The 15,260-nt window shown below is 45.2% G+C and overlaps 5 non-coding genes across 5 annotated transcripts; all 5 read right to left on the reverse strand.

Annotated features, from left to right (window-relative positions):
- Window positions 1-1,121: 1,121 nt before the first annotated feature.
- On the reverse strand, window positions 1,122-1,285 carry LOC147100837 (U1 spliceosomal RNA). Its single transcript, XR_015073623.1, has one exon. It is a non-coding gene; the product is annotated as a U1 spliceosomal RNA (small nuclear RNA).
- Window positions 1,286-4,274: 2,989 nt separating this feature from the next.
- On the reverse strand, window positions 4,275-4,438 carry LOC147100838 (U1 spliceosomal RNA). The gene has a single exon (XR_015073624.1). It is a non-coding gene; the product is annotated as a U1 spliceosomal RNA (small nuclear RNA).
- A 2,985-nt stretch (window positions 4,439-7,423) lies between these two features.
- LOC147100839 (U1 spliceosomal RNA) lies at window positions 7,424-7,587 on the reverse strand. The gene has a single exon (XR_015073625.1). It is a non-coding gene; the product is annotated as a U1 spliceosomal RNA (small nuclear RNA).
- A 3,009-nt stretch (window positions 7,588-10,596) lies between these two features.
- Window positions 10,597-10,760, reverse strand: LOC147100840 (U1 spliceosomal RNA). The gene has a single exon (XR_015073645.1). It is a non-coding gene; the product is annotated as a U1 spliceosomal RNA (small nuclear RNA).
- Window positions 10,761-13,751: 2,991 nt separating this feature from the next.
- Window positions 13,752-13,915, reverse strand: LOC147100841 (U1 spliceosomal RNA). The gene has a single exon (XR_015073646.1). It is a non-coding gene; the product is annotated as a U1 spliceosomal RNA (small nuclear RNA).
- Window positions 13,916-15,260: the final 1,345 nt, after the last annotated feature.

Genomic DNA, 15,260 nt, shown 5'->3' on the forward strand with positions numbered 1-15,260 from the left:
GTCCCACCCCCCTGCCTTTTCCCCGTAGCCCTGCAAATTCTTTTCTTTCAGGTACTTACCCAATTCTCTTCTGAAAGCCACAATTGAATTTGTCTCCAGCACCCTTTCAAGCAGTGATTTCCAGATGCTAACCGCTCGCTGCGTAAGAACATTTTCCCTCATGTCGCCTTTGATCTCTGTGATCATGCAATTTGGGCGTCTTGCGTATCCCCTACTTTATTCGCTCCGCCGGTGGCGGGCGTGCTTTCAGCTGCCTAGGCCCTAAACTCTGGAATTCCCTCCCGAAACCTCTCCGCCTCTCTCTCTCTCCTCCTTTCAGACGCTCCTTAAAACCTACCTTTTCGAGCAAGCTTTTGGTCATCTGTCCTAATATCTCCTTGTGCGGCTGGGTGTCAAATTTAGTTTGCTAACACTCCTGTGGAGTGCCTTGGGACGTTTCACTATGTTAAAGACGCTATATAAATACAAGATGATGAGTAAATAAGGATAAACTGTTTCCAGTGTCGGAAGGGTCAGTAACCAGGAGACACAGATTGAAGAAAATTTGCAAAAGAAGCAGAGGCGACAGTAGGATGTTTCCCCGCCTTCCCCACCCCAGCTCGAGGTGACCTAAGGTAAAAAGGTAATTTGGATAATATTTGAAGGTAAAATAATTGCAGGGCTTTGGTGAAAGAAGAGAGGAGTAGGATTAATTGGATAGCCCTTTGAAAGAGCCGGCAGAGACACGATGGGCCGAATGGCCTGGTTGTGTGCTGTATGATTGTTTCTGTAGTGAATAAGGTTGAACATTTTGCCAAAGTGTAGAGTTGGCATGCAGCTTTGAAACATTTTTTGTATGCGGTGTATAATTGTTGATTTTTTGTGGAAAATGTGTAATTTCTTAGTAGTAAGGATGAATATAACTGTGAGTGTAAAGATGAAATGAAATGTGAGCGTTAGGATGGGTTATGATGCGATTTGAATAGGCCATTATGCAGAGTTGTATTGTGTCACAGCTCCCTGTGTTGGGAATAAAGCGCAGTTAGAATTGAAAACAAAGCAAACGATATATATAACGGTATATATTTGACAGCTTAGTTGAAAAGAGAATGCTGTTGAAATTCTATTTTTTATTGTAAAGCCAGGGGAGAGCGCGAACGCAGTCCCCCACTACCACAAATTTTGCAGACGAGTATCCCGCATTTGGGGACATCGCAGGCGTCAGCACACCCGAAGTGCAATGGGCTAGCCTCGTCCTGGGAGAACCACCTTCTTGATCATGGTCTCTCCCCTGCCAGGTAAGTATGCTTTCCAGCTGCACACACTGCCTCGCCACATCATTCACTGCCTCTTACCGTCTCAACGACTCCTTTTTTAAAATCACAATGTCCCTTCATTCAGAAAGTGCTGCTGTTTTCTCATGTCGATTCTGCTAAAATATTGCAATATATAATGATATATCCTTTGACAAAACGCTGCAATAATACAGAGCCGGCCATGCATATGTGCATATTGCCCTTAAAAGGAAACGAACGCTCCCTCAGTAACTGTCCTTCAGGCCACGGAAAGTTTTCTGGAAATAAATCTCTCCTTATATTTATTGCATCTGAAGTAAATGTTTGTCATATCTTCATATGAACAATAATTCGGAATCTGATGTCTTTGAAAAAGCAATTTTCAAGTTTTGCCCATAAAGACCGATAAGAGACATAGTGAGGTTCTGGCCCATCAAGTCTTCATCACTTGTCACATTCACTCACTGTGGTTGAAATATTTCACCAACAAACCCACCTTCATTTCTTTAAGCGGGTTTCACATTTTTTGTCTTATAATAGTCCTGTGAAGGGCCTTGGGACGTTTTTACTACGTTAAAGACGCTATATAAAGACAAGTTGTTGTTGGTGTTGTTGTTGTTTTTGTTTGCAATCTTTCTCACTCTTTTCAGTATGATCATTGTCCTCATAGTGAGTAAATGATATAAGGAAAAGCCACATTAAGAGCTTAAACGCGGAGCTGGGAATTAAATGTTCCTTAATGTTGTTATATGTAAGGGAGACACTGGAAATATTGAGGTACTCGAGCCAACGGTGCAGCAATCCTAACTTCCTCCAGCATGGTCAGTGCTTCCAGTAAGACTTTCTCCTGTTCCGTTTCAGTCATGCCGTAAATCAAAATGATGTCCTGTGGCAGGGAATATCACCAGGACCTTCTAAGAACCGTGGCATTTTCCTTTGCAAACAACATGAGAGGGCTGTCCTACGATGAGAGATTGTGTACAATGGGCCTATACTCTCGGCAGTTTAGAAGAATGAGAGGTGATCTCATTGAAGGGGGTTGGCAGGGTAGATACTGAGAGGTTGTTTCCCCTGGCTGGAGTGTCTAGAACTAGGGGGCATAGTCTCAGGATAAGGGGTAGGCCATTTAAGACCGAGATGAGGAGGAATTTCTTCACTCAGAAGGTTGTGAACCTTTGGAGTTCTCTGCCCCAGAGGGCTGTGAATGCCGAGTCTTTGGGTATATTCAAGGCTGCGATTGATAGATTTTTGGACTCTAGGGTTATGGAGATCGAGCGGGAAAGTGGAGTTGAGGTCGATGACCGGCCATGATCTTATTGAATGGCGGAGCCGGCTCGAGGGGCCGCATGGCCTACTCCTGCTCTTATTTCTTATTTCTTAACCACATGCCGTCATCCACAAATAAAGAAGTAACAGAAAGGGTTACTTCTCCAAGAACTCTGCTGCCCGTATCCTAAGTCGCACCAAGTCCCATTTACCCATCACCCCCTGTGCTCGCTGACCTGCATTGGCTCATGGTCCAGCAACGCCTCGATTTTTAAATTCTCTTGTTTTCAAATCCCTCCACGGCATCGCCCCCCCTTTCCCTGTAACCTCCTCCAGCCCTGCAACCAATGCACTCTTTAAAGCCGCGTGGAAACGCAGAGCGCTGCAGGTCCCGCGCATCCGGTGAGCCGGCTTTTGAATAGAAAAAACGTGCACGTGCTGAATTTTGAATGGGCCGCACAGCCCGTTGACGGGGCGTGCGGGCCAAAGAAACAAATTAGAGGGACCGTTGCCTACAACCCTCCGAGGTCATATAATAGAACGATTGCAGCACAGAGGGAGGCCATTCGGCCCGTCGAGCCCGTGCCGACTCTCTGCAAGAGCACTTCAGCTAGTCCCACCCCCCTGCCTTTTCCCCGTAGCCCTGCAAATTCTTTTCTTTCAGGTACTTACCCAATTCTCTTCTGAAAGCCACAATTGAATTTGTCTCCAGCACCCTTTCAAGCAGTGATTTCCAGATGCTAACCGCTCGCTGCGTAAGAACATTTTCCCTCATGTCGCCTTTGATCTCTGTGATCATGCAATTTGGGCGTCTTGCGTATCCCCTACTTTATTCGCTCCGCCGGTGGCGGGCGTGCTTTCAGCTGCCTAGGCCCTAAACTCTGGAATTCCCTCCCGAAACCTCTCCGCCTCTCTCTCTCTCCTCCTTTCAGACGCTCCTTAAAACCTACCTTTTCGAGCAAGCTTTTGGTCATCTGTCCTAATATCTCCTTGTGCGGCTGGGTGTCAAATTTAGTTTGCTAACACTCCTGTGGAGTGCCTTGGGACGTTTCACTATGTTAAAGACGCTATATAAATACAAGATGATGAGTAAATAAGGATAAACTGTTTCCAGTGTCGGAAGGGTCAGTAACCAGGAGACACAGATTGAAGAAAATTTGCAAAAGAAGCAGAGGCGACAGTAGGATGTTTCCCCGCCTTCCCCACCCCAGCTCGAGGTGACCTAAGGTAAAAAGGTAATTTGGATAATATTTGAAGGTAAAATAATTGCAGGGCTTTGGTGAAAGAAGAGAGGAGTAGGATTAATTGGATAGCCCTTTGAAAGAGCCGGCAGAGACACGATGGGCCGAATGGCCTGGTTGTGTGCTGTATGATTGTTTCTGTAGTGAATAAGGTTGAACATTTTGCCAAAGTGTAGAGTTGGCATGCAGCTTTGAAACATTTTTTGTATGCGGTGTATAATTGTTGATTTTTTGTGGAAAATGTGTAATTTCTTAGTAGTAAGGATGAATATAACTGTGAGTGTAAAGATGAAATGAAATGTGAGCGTTAGGATGGGTTATGATGCGATTTGAATAGGCCATTATGCAGAGTTGTATTGTGTCACAGCTCCCTGTGTTGGGAATAAAGCGCAGTTAGAATTGAAAACAAAGCAAACGATATATATAACGGTATATATTTGACAGCTTAGTTGAAAAGAGAATGCTGTTGAAATTCTATTTTTTATTGTAAAGCCAGGGGAGAGCGCGAACGCAGTCCCCCACTACCACAAATTTTGCAGACGAGTATCCCGCATTTGGGGACATCGCAGGCGTCAGCACACCCGAAGTGCAATGGGCTAGCCTCGTCCTGGGAGAACCACCTTCTTGATCATGGTCTCTCCCCTGCCAGGTAAGTATGCTTTCCAGCTGCACACACTGCCTCGCCACATCATTCACTGCCTCTTACCGTCTCAACGACTCCTTTTTTAAAATCACAATGTCCCTTCATTCAGAAAGTGCTGCTGTTTTCTCATGTCGATTCTGCTAAAATATTGCAATATATAATGATATATCCTTTGACAAAACGCTGCAATAATACAGAGCCGGCCATGCATATGTGCATATTGCCCTTAAAAGGAAACGAACGCTCCCTCAGTAACTGTCCTTCAGGCCACGGAAAGTTTTCTGGAAATAAATCTCTCCTTATATTTATTGCATCTGAAGTAAATGTTTGTCATATCTTCATATGAACAATAATTCGGAATCTGATGTCTTTGAAAAAGCAATTTTCAAGTTTTGCCCATAAAGACCGATAAGAGACATAGTGAGGTTCTGGCCCATCAAGTCTTCATCACTTGTCACATTCACTCACTGTGGTTGAAATATTTCACCAACAAACCCACCTTCATTTCTTTAAGCGGGTTTCACATTTTTTGTCTTATAATAGTCCTGTGAAGGGCCTTGGGACGTTTTTACTACGTTAAAGACGCTATATAAAGACAAGTTGTTGTTGGTGTTGTTGTTGTTTTTGTTTGCAATCTTTCTCACTCTTTTCAGTATGATCATTGTCCTCATAGTGAGTAAATGATATAAGGAAAAGCCACATTAAGAGCTTAAACGCGGAGCTGGGAATTAAATGTTCCTTAATGTTGTTATATGTAAGGGAGACACTGGAAATATTGAGGTACTCGAGCCAACGGTGCAGCAATCCTAACTTCCTCCAGCATGGTCAGTGCTTCCAGTAAGACTTTCTCCTGTTCCGTTTCAGTCATGCCGTAAATCAAAATGATGTCCTGTGGCAGGGAATATCACCAGGACCTTCTAAGAACCGTGGCATTTTCCTTTGCAAACAACATGAGAGGGCTGTCCTACGATGAGAGATTGTGTAGAATGGGCCTATACTCTCGGCAGTTTAGAAGAATGAGAGGTGATCTCATTGAAGGGGGTTGGCAGGGTAGATACTGAGAGGTTGTTTCCCCTGGCTGGAGTGTCTAGAACTAGGGGGCATAGTCTCAGGATAAGGGGTAGGCCATTTAAGACCGAGATGAGGAGGAATTTCTTCACTCAGAAGGTTGTGAACCTTTGGAGTTCTCTGCCCCAGAGGGCTGTGAATGCCGAGTCTTTGGGTATATTCAAGGCTGCGATTGATAGATTTTTGGACTCTAGGGTTATGGAGATCGAGCGGGAAAGTGGAGTTGAGGTCGATGACCGGCCATGATCTTATTGAATGGCGGAGCCGGCTCGAGGGGCCGCATGGCCTACTCCTGCTCTTATTTCTTATTTCTTAACCACATGCCGTCATCCACAAATAAAGAAGTAACAGAAAGGGTTACTTCTCCAAGAACTCTGCTGCCCGTATCCTAAGTCGCACCAAGTCCCATTTACCCATCACCCCCTGTGCTCGCTGACCTGCATTGGCTCATGGTCCAGCAACGCCTCGATTTTTAAATTCTCTTGTTTTCAAATCCCTCCACGGCATCGCCCCCCCTTTCCCTGTAACCTCCTCCAGCCCTGCAACCAATGCACTCTTTAAAGCCGCGTGGAAACGCAGAGCGCTGCAGGTCCCGCGCATCCGGTGAGCCGGCTTTTGAATAGAAAAAACGTGCACGTGCTGAATTTTGAATGGGCCGCACAGCCCGTTGACGGGGCGTGCGGGCCAAAGAAACAAATTAGAGGGACCGTTGCCTACAACCCTCCGAGGTCATATAATAGAACGATTGCAGCACAGAGGGAGGCCATTCGGCCCGTCGAGCCCGTGCCGACTCTCTGCAAGAGCACTTCAGCTAGTCCCACCCCCCTGCCTTTTCCCCGTAGCCCTGCAAATTCTTTTCTTTCAGGTACTTACCCAATTCTCTTCTGAAAGCCACAATTGAATTTGTCTCCAGCACCCTTTCAAGCAGTGATTTCCAGATGCTAACCGCTCGCTGCGTAAGAACATTTTCCCTCATGTCGCCTTTGATCTCTGTGATCATGCAATTTGGGCGTCTTGCGTATCCCCTACTTTATTCGCTCCGCCGGTGGCGGGCGTGCTTTCAGCTGCCTAGGCCCTAAACTCTGGAATTCCCTCCCGAAACCTCTCCGCCTCTCTCTCTCTCCTCCTTTCAGACGCTCCTTAAAACCTACCTTTTCGAGCAAGCTTTTGGTCATCTGTCCTAATATCTCCTTGTGCGGCTGGGTGTCAAATTTAGTTTGCTAACACTCCTGTGGAGTGCCTTGGGACGTTTCACTATGTTAAAGACGCTATATAAATACAAGATGATGAGTAAATAAGGATAAACTGTTTCCAGTGTCGGAAGGGTCAGTAACCAGGAGACACAGATTGAAGAAAATTTGCAAAAGAAGCAGAGGCGACAGTAGGATGTTTCCCCGCCTTCCCCACCCCAGCTCGAGGTGACCTAAGGTAAAAAGGTAATTTGGATAATATTTGAAGGTAAAATAATTGCAGGGCTTTGGTGAAAGAAGAGAGTAGGATTAATTGGATAGCCCTTTGAAAGAGCCGGCAGAGACACGATGGGCCGAATGGCCTGGTTGTGTGCTGTATGATTGTTTCTGTAGTGAATAAGGTTGAACATTTTGCCAAAGTGCAGAGTTGGCATGCAGCTTTGAAACATTTTTTGTATGCGGTGTATAATTGTTGATTTTTTGTGGAAAATGTGTAATTTCTTAGTAGTAAGGATGAATATAACTGTGAGTGTAAAGATGAAATGAAATGTGAGCGTTAGGATGGGTTATGATGCGATTTGAATAGGCCATTATGCAGAGTTGTATTGTGTCACAGCTCCCTGTGTTGGGAATAAAGCGCAGTTAAATTGAAAACAAAGCAAACGATATATATAACGGTATATATTTGACAGCTTAGTTGAAAAGAGAATGCTGTTGAAATTCTATTTTTTATTGTAAAGCCAGGGGAGAGCGCGAACGCAGTCCCCCACTACCACAAATTTTGCAGACGAGTATCCCGCATTTGGGGACATCGCAGGCGTCAGCACACCCGAAGTGCAATGGGCTAGCCTCGTCCTGGGAGAACCACCTTCTTGATCATGGTCTCTCCCCTGCCAGGTAAGTATGCTTTGCAGCTGCACACACTGCCTCGCCACATCATTCACTGCCTCTTACCGTCTCAACGACTCCTTTTTTAAAATCACAATGTCCCTTCATTCAGAAAGTGCTGCTGTTTTCTCATGTCGATTCTGCTAAAATATTGCAATATATAATGATATATCCTTTGACAAAACGCTGCAATAATACAGAGCCGGCCATGCATATGTGCATATTGCCCTTAAAAGGAAACGAACGCTCCCTCAGTAACTGTCCTTCAGGCCACGGAAAGTTTTCTGGAAATAAATCTCTCCTTATATTTATTGCATCTGAAGTAAATGTTTGTCATATCTTCATATGAACAATAATTCGGAATCTGATGTCTTTGAAAAAGCAATTTTCAAGTTTTGCCCATAAAGACCGATAAGAGACATAGTGAGGTTCTGGCCCATCAAGTCTTCATCACTTGTCACATTCACTCACTGTGGTTGAAATATTTCACCAACAAACCCACCTTCATTTCTTTAAGCGGGTTTCACATTTTTTGTCTTATAATAGTCCTGTGAAGGGCCTTGGGACGTTTTTACTACGTTAAAGACGCTATATAAAGACAAGTTGTTGTTGGTGTTGTTGTTGTTTTTGTTTGCAATCTTTCTCACTCTTTTCAGTATGATCATTGTCCTCATAGTGAGTAAATGATATAAGGAAAAGCCACATTAAGAGCTTAAACGCGGAGCTGGGAATTAAATGTTCCTTAATGTTGTTATATGTAAGGGAGACACTGGAAATATTGAGGTACTCGAGCCAACGGTGCAGCAATCCTAACTTCCTCCAGCATGGTCAGTGCTTCCAGTAAGACTTTCTCCTGTTCCGTTTCAGTCATGCCGTAAATCAAAATGATGTCCTGTGGCAGGGAATATCACCAGGACCTTCTAAGAACCGTGGCATTTTCCTTTGCAAACAACATGAGAGGGCTGTCCTACGATGAGAGATTGTGTAGAATGGGCCTATACTCTCGGCAGTTTAGAAGAATGAGAGGTGATCTCATTGAAACATGCAAGATTCTGAAGGGGGTTGGCAGGGTAGATACTGAGAGGTTGTTTCCCCTGGCTGGAGTGTCTAGAACTAGGGGGCATAGTCCCAGGATAAGGGGTAGGCCATTTAAGACCGAGATGAGGAGGAATTTCTTCACTCAGAAGGTTGTGAACCTTTGGAGTTCTCTGCCCCAGAGGGCTGTGAATGCCGAGTCTTTGGGTATATTCAAGGCTGAGATTGATAGATTTTTGGACTCTAGGGTTATGGAGATCGAGCGGGAAAGTGGAGTTGAGGTCGATGACCGGCCATGATCTTATTGAATGGCGGAGCCGGCTCGAGGGGCCGCATGGCCTACTCCTGCTCTTATTTCTTATTTCTTAACCACATGCCGTCATCCACAAATAAAGAAGTAACAGAAAGGGTTACTTCTCCAAGAACTCTGCTGCCCGTATCCTAAGTCGCACCAAGTCCCATTTACCCATCACCCCCTGTGCTCGCTGACCTGCATTGGCTCATGGTCCAGCAACGCCTCGATTTTTAAATTCTCTTGTTTTCAAATCCCTCCACGGCATCGCCCCCCCCCCTTTCCCTGTAACCTCCTCCAGCCCTGCAACCAATGCACTCTTTAAAGCCGCGTGGAAACGCAGAGCGCTGCAGGTCCCGCGCATCCGGTGAGCCGGCTTTTGAATAGAAAAAACGTGCATGTGCTGAATTTTGAATGGGCCGCACAGCCCGTTGACGGGGCGTGCGGGCCAAAGAAACAAATTAGAGGGACCGTTGCCTACAACCCTCCGAGGTCATATAATAGAACGATTGCAGCACAGAGGGAGGCCATTCGGCCCGTCGAGCCCGTGCCGACTCTCTGCAAGAGCACTTCAGCTAGTCCCACCCCCCTGCCTTTTCCCCGTAGCCCTGCAAATTCTTTTCTTTCAGGTACTTACCCAATTCTCTTCTGAAAGCCACAATTGAATTTGTCTCCAGCACCCTTTCAAGCAGTGATTTCCAGATGCTAACCGCTCGCTGCGTAAGAACATTTTCCCTCATGTCGCCTTTGATCTCTGTGATCATGCAATTTGGGCGTCTTGCGTATCCCCTACTTTATTCGCTCCGCCGGTGGCGGGCGTGCTTTCAGCTGCCTAGGCCCTAAACTCTGGAATTCCCTCCCGAAACCTCTCCGCCTCTCTCTCTCTCCTCCTTTCAGACGCTCCTTAAAACCTACCTTTTCGAGCAAGCTTTTGGTCATCTGTCCTAATATCTCCTTGTGCGGCTGGGTGTCAAATTTAGTTTGCTAACACTCCTGTGGAGTGCCTTGGGACGTTTCACTATGTTAAAGACGCTATATAAATACAAGATGATGAGTAAATAAGGATAAACTGTTTCCAGTGTCGGAAGGGTCAGTAACCAGGAGACACAGATTGAAGAAAATTTGCAAAAGAAGCAGAGGCGACAGTAGGATGTTTCCCCGCCTTCCCCACCCCAGCTCGAGGTGACCTAAGGTAAAAAGGTAATTTGGATAATATTTGAAGGTAAAATAATTGCAGGGCTTTGGTGAAAGAAGAGAGGAGTAGGATTAATTGGATAGCCCTTTGAAAGAGCCGGCAGAGACACGATGGGCCGAATGGCCTGGTTGTGTGCTGTATGATTGTTTCTGTAGTGAATAAGGTTGAACATTTTGCCAAAGTGCAGAGTTGGCATGCAGCTTTGAAACATTTTTTGTATGCGGTGTATAATTGTTGATTTTTTGTGGAAAATGTGTAATTTCTTAGTAGTAAGGATGAATATAACTGTGAGTGTAAAGATGAAATGAAATGTGAGCGTTAGGATGGGTTATGATGCGATTTGAATAGGCCATTATGCAGAGTTGTATTGTGTCACAGCTCCCTGTGTTGGGAATAAAGCGCAGTTAGAATTGAAAACAAAGCAAACGATATATATAACGGTATATATTTGACAGCTTAGTTGAAAAGAGAATGCTGTTGAAATTCTATTTTTTATTGTAAAGCCAGGGGAGAGCGCGAACGCAGTCCCCCACTACCACAAATTTTGCAGTCGAGTATCCCGCATTTGGGGACATCGCAGGCGTCAGCACACCCGAAGTGCAATGGGCTAGCCTCGTCCTGGGAGAACCACCTTCTTGATCATGGTGTCTCCCCTGCCAGGTAAGTATGCTTTCCAGCTGCACACACTGCCTCGCCACATCATTCACTGCCTCTTACCGTCTCAACGACTCCTTTTTTAAAATCACAATGTCCCTTCATTCAGAAAGTGCTGCTGTTTTCTCATGTCGATTCTGCTAAAATATTGCAATATATAATGATATACCCTTTGACAAAACGCTGCAATAATACAGAGCCGGCCATGCATATTTGCAAATTGCCCTTAAAAGGAAACGAACGCTCCCTCAGTAACTGTCCTTCAGGCCACGGAAAGTTTTCTGGAAATAAATCTCTCCTTATATTTATTGCATCTGAAGTAAATGTTTGTCATATCTTCATATGAACAATAATTCGGAATCTGATGTCTTTGAAAAAGCAATTTTCAAGTTTTGCCCATAAAGACCGATAAGAGACATAGTGAGGTTGTGGCCCATCAAGTCTTCATCACTTGTCACATTCACTCACTGTGGTTGAAATATTTCACCAACAAACCCACCTTCATTTCTTTAAGCGGGTTTCACATTTTTTGTCTTATAATAGTCCTGTGAAGGGCCTTGGGACGTTTTTACTACGTTAAAGACGCTATATAAAGACAAGTTGTTGTTGGTGTTGTTGTTGTTTTTGTTTGCAATCTTTCTCACTCTTTTCAGTATGATCATTGTCCTCATAGTGAGTAAATGATATAAGGAAAAGCCACATTAAGAGCTTAAACGCGGAGCTGGGAATTAAATGTTCCTTAATGTTGTTATATGTAAGGGAGACACTGGAAATATTGAGGTACTCGAGCCAACGGTGCAGCAATCCTAACTTCCTCCAGCATGGTCAGTGCTTCCAGTAAGACTTTCTCCTGTTCCGTTTCAGTCATGCCGTAAATCAAAATGATGTCCTGTGGCAGGGAATATCACCAGGACCTTCTAAGAACCGTGGCATTTTCCTTTGCAAACAACATGAGAGGGCTGTCCTACGATGAGAGATTGTGTAGAATGGGCCTATACTCTCGGCAGTTTAGAAGAATGAGAGGTGATCTCATTGAAGGGGGTTGGCAGGGTAGATACTGAGAGGTTGTTTCCCCTGGCTGGAGTGTCTAGAACTAGGGGGCATAGTCTCAGGATAAGGGGTAGGCCATTTAAGACCGAGATGAGGAGGAATTTCTTCACTCAGAAGGTTGTGAACCTTTGGAGTTCTCTGCCCCAGAGGGCTGTGAATGCCGAGTCTTTGGGTATATTCAAGGCTGAGATTGATAGATTTTTGGACTCTAGGGTTATGGAGATCGAGCGGGAAAGTGGAGTTGAGGTCGATGACCGGCCATGATCTTATTGAATGGCGGAGCCGGCTCGAGGGGCCGCATGGCCTACTCCTGCTCTTATTTCTTATTTCTTAACCACATGCCGTCATCCACAAATAAAGAAGTAACAGAAAGGGTTACTTCTCCAAGAACTCTGCTGCCCGTATCCTAAGTCGCACCAAGTCCCATTTACCCATCACCCCCTGTGCTCGCTGACCTGCATTGGCTCATGGTCCAGCAACGCCTCGATTTTTAAATTCTCTTGTTTTCAAATCCCTCCACGGCATCGCCCCCCCTTTCCCTGTAACCTCCTCCAGCCCTGCAACCAATGCACTCTTTAAAGCCGCGTGGAAACGCAGAGCGCTGCAGGTCCCGCGCATCCGGTGAGCCGGCTTTTGAATAGAAAAAACGTGCACGTGCTGAATTTTGAATGGGCCGCACAGCCCGTTGACGGGGCGTGCGGGCCAAAGAAACAAATTAGAGGGACCGTTGCCTACAACCCTCCGAGGTCATATAATAGAACGATTGCAGCACAGAGGGAGGCCATTCGGCCCGTCGAGCCCGTGCCGACTCTCTGCAAGAGCACTTCAGCTAGTCCCACCCCCCTGCCTTTTCCCCGTAGCCCTGCAAATTCTTTTCTTTCAGGTACTTACCCAATTCTCTTCTGAAAGCCACAATTGAATTTGTCTCCAGCACCCTTTCAAGCAGTGATTTCCAGATGCTAACCGCTCGCTGCGTAAGAACATTTTCCCTCATGTCGCCTTTGATCTCTGTGATCATGCAATTTGGGCGTCTTGCGTATCCCCTACTTTATTCGCTCCGCCGGTGGCGGGCGTGCTTTCAGCTGCCTAGGCCCTAAACTCTGGAATTCCCTCCCGAAACCTCTCCGCCTCTCTCTCTCTCCTCCTTTCAGACGCTCCTTAAAACCTACCTTTTCGAGCAAGCTTTTGGTCATCTGTCCTAATATCTCCTTGTGCGGCTGGGTGTCAAATTTAGTTTGCTAACACTCCTGTGGAGTGCCTTGGGACGTTTCACTATGTTAAAGACGCTATATAAATACAAGATGATGAGTAAATAAGGATAAACTGTTTCCAGTGTCGGAAGGGTCAGTAACCAGGAGACACAGATTGAAGAAAATTTGCAAAAGAAGCAGAGGCGACAGTAGGATGTTTCCCCGCCTTCCCCACCCCAGCTCGAGGTGACCTAAGGTAAAAAGGTAATTTGGATAATATTTGAAGGTAAAATAATTGCAGGGCTTTGGTGAAAGAAGAGAGGAGTAGGATTAATTGGATAGCCCTTTGAAAGAGCCGGCAGAGACACGATGGGCCGAATGGCCTGGTTGTGTGCTGTATGATTGTTTCTGTAGTGAATAAGGTTGAACATTTTGCCAAAGTGCAGAGTTGGCATGCAGCTTTGAAACATTTTTTGTATGCGGTGTATAATTGTTGATTTTTTGTGGAAAATGTGTAATTTCTTCGTAGTAAGGATGAATATAACTGTGAGTGTAAAGATGAAATGAAATGTGAGCGTTAGGATGGGTTATGATGCGATTTGAATAGGCCATTATGCAGAGTTGTATTGTGTCACAGCTCCCTGTGTTGGGAATAAAGCGCAGTTAGAATTGAAAACAAAGCAAACGATATATATAACGGTATATATATTTGACAGCTTAGTTGAAAAGAGAATGCTGTTGAAATTCTATTTTTTATTGTAAAGCCAGGGGAGAGCGCGAACGCAGTCCCCCACTACCACAAATTTTGCAGTCGAGTATCCCGCATTTGGGGACATCGCAGGCGTCAGCACACCCGAAGTGCAATGGGCTAGCCTCGTCCTGGGAGAACCACCTTCTTGATCATGGTGTCTCCCCTGCCAGGTAAGTATGCTTTCCAGCTGCACACACTGCCTCGCCACATCATTCACTGCCTCTTACCGTCTCAACGACTCCTTTTTTAAAATCACAATGTCCCTTCATTCAGAAAGTGCTGCTGTTTTCTCATGTCGATTCTGCTAAAATATTGCAATATATAATGATATACCCTTTGACAAAACGCTGCAATAATACAGAGCCGGCCATGCATATTTGCATATTGCCCTTAAAAGGAAACGAACGCTCCCTCAGTAACTGTCCTTCAGGCCACGGAAAGTTTTCTGGAAATAAATCTCTCCTTATATTTATTGCATCTGAAGTAAATGTTTGTCATATCTTCATATGAACAATAATTCGGAATCTGATGTCTTTGAAAAAGCAATTTTCAAGTTTTGCCCATAAAGACCGATAAGAGACATAGTGAGGTTGTGGCCCATCAAGTCTTCATCACTTGTCACATTCACTCACTGTGGTTGAAATATTTCACCAACAAACCCACCTTCATTTCTTTAAGCGGGTTTCACATTTTTTGTCTTATAATAGTCCTGTGAAGGGCCTTGGGACGTTTTTACTACGTTAAAGACGCTATATAAAGACAAGTTGTTGTTGGTGTTGTTGTTGTTTTTGTTTGCAATCTTTCTCACTCTTTTCAGTATGATCATTGTCCTCATAGTGAGTAAATGATATAAGGAAAAGCCACATTAAGAGCTTAAACGCGGAGCTGGGAATTAAATGTTCCTTAATGTTGTTATATGTAAGGGAGACACTGGAAATATTGAGGTACTCGAGCCAACGGTGCAGCAATCCTAACTTCCTCCAGCATGGTCAGTGCTTCCAGTAAGACTTTCTCCTGTTCCGTTTCAGTCATGCCGTAAATCAAAATGATGTCCTGTGGCAGGGAATATCACCAGGACCTTCTAAGAACCGTGGCATTTTCCTTTGCAAACAACATGAGAGGGCTGTCCTACGATGAGAGATTGTGTAGAATGGGCCTATACTCTCGGCAGTTTAGAAGAATGAGAGGTGATCTCATTGAAGGGGGTTGGCAGGGTAGATACTGAGAGGTTGTTTCCCCTGGCTGGAGTGTCTAGAACTAGGGGGCATAGTCTCAGGATAAGGGGTAGGCCATTTAAGACCGAGATGAGGAGGAATTTCTTCACTCAGAAGGTTGTGAACCTTTGGAGTTCTCTGCCCCAGAGGGCTGTGAATGCCGAGTCTTTGGGTATATTCAAGGCTGAGATTGATAGATTTTTGGACTCTAGGGTTATGGAGATCGAGCGGGAAAGTGGAGTTGAGGTCGATGACCGGCCATGATCTTATTGAATGGCGGAGCCGGCTCGAGGGGCCGCATGGCCTACT

Source organism: Somniosus microcephalus, chromosome 25 (genome assembly GCF_052327205.1).
Source record: "Somniosus microcephalus isolate GS21.2 chromosome 25, FLI_Smic_1.0, whole genome shotgun sequence".
Taxonomy (NCBI): Eukaryota; Metazoa; Chordata; class Chondrichthyes; order Squaliformes; family Somniosidae; genus Somniosus; species Somniosus microcephalus.